Here is a 5,767-nt window from a genome sequence, read left to right as displayed (position 1 = left end):
TCTCCACTCGTAAAATGGCATTCGACATAATTGAAACAATGAATAGGGACAGATTTAGATCGAACTTCAAGGTTGCTGTCTTTCCCTCAGTCAAGTTATTACTAATTTTACAAAAACTCATTAAAGTAACAATTCTTCATATCTAGTTTTCAAATGACATGTTTTTACTTGTTAGAAAAATGTTTTGGAATCTATAGTGAAAAGCTTTGCCAAAAAATTGTTTAAAATTAATAACACTGGGTGTATATTGCAAAATTATGACCGAACACTTGCATTTAAGAGAATCGTTATATGTTTTTCATGTTTTTTTCATCAAAGGAGGCACGAAGAAATACTCATTTCATGAACATAGAGAAGCTCCCACTGGTCATTGAATTTCTTGTAGAATTCCACAATGACCTCAAGGATAGTGCCCCATTCTGCATGTGTAATGTCGGCTAAAATCAAAATATAAGCAGTAGAGCTGAAAATGATTTCATCGCCAAGCACAATGTATGTAGCCCTAATTTCTCTGATGTTCTTAATTCTTGGTTGTTTTCATCACACTTTATCTGTAAGTCCTCTTCGTCTACTCGTATGAGACAGTGTGTCGTCCTGTTCGCATAATGCTCCAAGTACTTTTGAACTTTTCTCTGGCAGGAAACTCTGTTAGTCAGTTGCATAATATCTAGTTTCATTCAGATACTTTTCTCTTCCATGTGAACCTTCAAACGAGTACAAACATAAATATTGCTTTACTTACCAATTTTTTTTTTTTATTTTTTCGTTCCCATGCGTTTTTTATTACTTAAAATTCTATCACTGCTAGTTCAGGCCTATATTTTCACCTGAATTCCGTTGAACCTTTTTCTCTCTCAAGTTTCCTCTTGATAAAAATGATATGTACATAATGATTCTTATGCTTTGACTACTGGCCCGTGAATTTCCTCTACCATCCTGAGAGAGAGAGGTTTAAGCCACGAATTCGGAAAAACGGAAGAAAAAATTACACCATTGTAAATTCGTAGAATTTTAGCATTGAAAAAAATGTGTCTTATATTATTATATCTTTTTTTTATATATTTGTTCATTCGCATTGTTATAAAATCCGAGACATGATTATAAATAAATAAAATACAAAAATTGTTAACTAAATATTACAAAGTCTATGTTTACTCATAGTTTTAGTGTTCCTCAGCAGTTGCAACAATATATATTTTTGAATGAAATTTGTCTTCCTGATCAAATAAAATCCAAAAATTAATAGAGGGGAAAAAAAACGATTCTGAGTGGCGCTTTATTTACAAGCAGGAGGGGGGGGGGATAAGGGATGGGATGGTTTCGCTCTTTTGGACGTACGCCTTTAAAGTTTACATGTGTAGGTTAAATTTGGTTTAGTTCACAGTCAAGTTTTTTAATCAAATCAAGATTCGAAAGCAGGTTAATGCTAGAACTTTCCCCCTGCCACCAACTGTGTGACAAGTCTGTTCAGAATTTTCCTTGTCCCTGTTTGGCGGGGCTTTTGTCCAAAATGTTTTTGCCTCTCATCTACCGTGATCCGAACACTTTGTCTAAGTACTTTCTGTTCAGGATCCCGAGTAAGTCACACGCAGAACTATCTTGGACAAACTGTCATTGACTCTTGTTATAATTAAAAAACTAGACGCAGCCCACATTTCAGGAGAGAAAGAGCAAAACATAACATCAATTTCACTGATATATTTATCAAAATGTATTGTGCCATAAGTAATTGCACCTAGGAAATGATAAACGTACATCTACTTGGGCTTGTGAAGTTACATATTTCCTGTGGCATTTTCTTCTTTTGAAGGACGAATGGTCATCGTTTTTGTTCCGTATTCCATCCGATTCATCAGGATTGTCCTTTAAACATTTCGCACTTAAATGTTAAAATTCGTTTTACTGAAGGGGCAAGAAACAATAAAAATCCAATGAAGGACAACCCATAAGAGTACTTTTCGAGGTTGAATGAAATTCAACATATCATGCTCAGCTACAATTTTTTTTTGCGATTTTGACGTTCAAGGTCGTAATACATCTAAATATGCGTTTCTCGGAAAATTGACGAGCGTTGCGATGTTTTTTTTTTATTTAAGGTATGCGTCAACCAAGTCGGTTTCCAAAATCTGCGCGCAGACGCTACAATCCTCAGATCTGCTGTAATATCACTGGGTGCCCGTCTCCCGTCTCAGTGTCGCGATGTAAATAGTAATGGTTTATTTCATCGGCACAATAGATAACGGTAAATTAAGTTAAGATGTAAGAGAAAGAATCAAAGCCTCTTCTGTGTCTCAAGCGACGGATCTAATCGAAAGCACGGAAGTGAAGGCATTTTGACTTCGACACTTATTGCCTGACCAGCATTACCAGTGAAGCAAGTCAATGAGAGTAGTCGGACAAAATGTGGAAACATTTAAAGCTCATATCGATGTTAATATGGAACGTCAAGGTTAAGGGAGTGGTTTCATTGATTTTCTCGTTTTCCCTTTAAGAAGCACCCTGTACAGTCTAAATTGAAAACAAATTATCATATAAATTTGTAGTTTCAAATTCAATGGAAGAAGACCTCATTCAAAATCGGTCATTTTCAACCTCGGCCGGATCTTGGAACGATTTTTCAGAGTGAACGCGGTGCGCGAAATCTAGAGGCAATGTGGGTAAAAATTTCAAAAATATGATTGTACCCAATATTGCTAAAAAAATGTTGTCAAAATACTGTTATGAAACTATTATTTAACCCTTTACTGCATCGCCTTGCCATACGGCAACAGCAATTAGGTATTTAATGTAGAATCTGCAGGTTTTGATTTTGAAATTTGATGTTCCCTGTTAAAGTGGACGCTACCAAGGGAGCTAAACACGAGGTTACCATTGGTTCATAAATTGAACAATTATAGATCGTATTCGATACATCAAACGGCTGAGATTGTATCGATATCGATTGGTTCAAAATATAAACATAGCCTCAAAAGTAAATTCAGAAATCTGAGAGAACGGGTCTTTTGTAACAGATTTTTTATTCTTTTGCGTACCTAATGCCAATTTAAAGTGAAATTGTTAGGAATTTTCTCATTTTCAGCTTTTCCAACTTAAGGTTTATCTACAGCTGCGTGAAGTAAGAAATTTCTCCGCGCAGGGGGTGCCACCGCTGTGTTTTAGAGTCCGTACAGCTCCACGTGAGTCCTTGAGCTTTTATAAAAGTTGAAGGAATTTCTGTTTAAATCGAAGATAAATAAGTTCTAGCTATAACATTCTTCTTCCTATTGACCCTAAAAACAACGTGAAAAGTCATTTCTGAAGCTCTGCAATTTGATCCCAGAAAAAAGTAGGGTTAAGCATGATGACCTTGATGCAACCAATCGCGCTTGATCGCTCTCAGCAGTTGGCAGATATCTCTCTCCCACCGTGAGCTGTCTCTCTCGCACTTACAGATATCCCGTAAGAGAAACTGGGATCAATTTACAGCTTTTATTATTAGACTTTCAAAGCTCGCGTTTGTTTCTAAGGATTCCAGACGTATGCTGCTAGAACTTATGAGTCTTAGAATTTAAGATACCTATTGTGATATTTAAATAATCACTGATTTCGGAGTCGGATTTTAGCAGCGCGACGTGGTGGATTTTTTCGGAACTACAGCTGAAGATTAACCTTAAATCCTTACAGTTTGGTTTGAGGTTATGTGCTATTGTTTTGAACCAAACGATACATCGAACCGTTATCGAATACGGTCTATTGGAGATATGACAAAATATGATCTAATCTGCTAAAATCACAGATTAGTCCAGATCGCTAACATCGGCGGAAGAGCGTGAGTAGCTTTGTGAGTGCCATTGGCGGGAAAATCCATGGGCATTCAAAACTAGGAACCAAAACTGAAATTTTGGCTATTTTCAGCAGATTTTCGGCGGGAGAATACTTCTTTTTCAGATTTTTGTGGGATGAAACGTTCCGAAGAATTCAAGAATTAGTTTCTCAGTAGAATTTATGTGGTTCAATATTTCCAGATTAAATAATTAAGGTGGAAATAAATAAAGAAGGAGAATTAATTAAAATACGAGTAAACGAGGCTAAAAATTATTGAAACACTAAAAGGTAAGACGTTTCAAGCTGCTTCCAGCTCATTTTCAGCTGCAAAAACACATAAAAACAAGTAAAAAATTGAGTGGCGACCTGACCTCAGCCGTTATCACGTAACCACTCATAATAACGGCTGGGGTCAGGTCGCCACTCAATTTTTTACTTGTTTTTATGTGTTTTTGCAGCTGAAAATGAGCTGGTAGCAGCTCGAAACGTCCTGCCTTTAAGTGTTTCAATAATTTTTAGCCTTGTTTACCCGTATTTTAATTAATTCTCCTTCTTTATTCGTATAATCGGGCTATGTTTTTGTGCTTTATCGGTGGAAATAAACAAATCAGAGTTCATCAGTATACTGAGTAGATGACATTATTGAAAAAATTTGCAGATTATAATATATCATATTTTTGAAGTTTAAAGCCTTAGAAACCGAAAATTAAAGCAAAATCCTGCCAAAATGAGACTTTTGGTTCCTAGTTTTGAATTCCCGCCAGGCCCCCATGAGAGCAGTTAATTGCTACCAACTGTTGTAAGAATATTGAAACAGAATACTTAGCATAACAGTACTTGATAAAATCTTATTTGATCAAAAACCATCATTACACATTACTATTTATACTTTTTTCAAGCTTTATAATCAGATTCAATAGGAAATTTCTCTCGATCCGGTCAAGTTCTTTCACTACTGGTAGTGCCATCAATTTTCTAAAGTTGCCTAACCTGTAGCAAAATTACTCACGCTTCTGAAGCATTGGCTAGATTGGATGTTAGCGATCTGGACTAATCTGTGGCTAAAATACATGCGTTTAAATGGGAAATGCCGCCAGAATGACGTCATTAGGCGGTCCATTTTCTCACTTTTAAATCTGTTCCTATGCGATTTCCAACAGCAAAAAAAAATTATAAAAAATACTTCAATGTCAGGTCTTCAGGCACTTACAGATTAAGCAATAAAAAATTTGCGTGCAGATTCTCTATTCATAGTAAATTAAGGAATGCTCATATCGGTATCCCGTGTGGATTCTAGGGAACTTAACAACATTACCAACCCCCAAAAAATAGTGGTGGGGCAAAAATTAGCTATCTCTATACTATGATACCTAAATTTGCCTAGTAACGCTTAGTTCCAGCGATCTACCGGGCCGATTTTCATGATTTTTGCGGCTATCTACAGGCAATTGTCTCTAGATAAACCCGCTTTAGGTATTTAGTTTTTGAAAATATGACCCGGGTTTTTTATATTGCATGGTAAAGTTGCGAATTTTCCCATTTAAACAATGTAATTTTTTATTTTTTGTCATAGTTCGTTTGAGCGTTCTATGGAGCCGATTTCCATAATTTCTGCGGTTATCGACAGGTGATAGTCCCTTAATGAGCCCACTATGATCAGAATTTGAAAATAGGACCCAGGTTTTTTTTTTATATCAGCGGAGAACAGAAAGCTTAGAAAGGGGGGCAAAAGAGGGTTATTCATATAGGCGAAAAATGTACCCAGCCCGGAATGTACGAAACTTTGTGGGCTGATAGTACTAGTTGAGAGAGGCTTATCCCTAGCTCCGTTTTTGCAGGAACCCCAGGGAAACAGCGTTGCCATTTTTTAAAGTCGTAACCTTCAAACATCCATAACTTTCGGAGAAATGCAGTTACAGAGCTCGTATTTATACCAAAAGATGCAAAAAATTACGTTCTATCG

At 36.3% G+C, this 5,767-nt stretch overlaps 1 long non-coding RNA gene across 1 annotated transcript; it reads right to left on the bottom strand.

The window, feature by feature from the left end:
• Positions 1-733: 733 nt before the first annotated feature.
• LOC140224551 (uncharacterized) lies at positions 734-5,522 on the bottom strand. Its single transcript, XR_011899830.1, has 2 exons — positions 3,649-5,522; positions 734-3,088 (listed from the first exon to the last, which is right to left on the bottom strand). It is a non-coding gene; the product is annotated as an uncharacterized lncRNA (long non-coding RNA).
• Positions 5,523-5,767: the final 245 nt, after the last annotated feature.

This window comes from Bemisia tabaci, chromosome 1, assembly GCF_918797505.1.
Source record: "Bemisia tabaci chromosome 1, PGI_BMITA_v3".
Taxonomy (NCBI): domain Eukaryota; kingdom Metazoa; phylum Arthropoda; class Insecta; order Hemiptera; family Aleyrodidae; genus Bemisia; species Bemisia tabaci.
The sequence above is the reverse complement of the archived record's forward strand: the minus strand, read 5'-3'. Positions and strand labels throughout refer to the sequence as shown.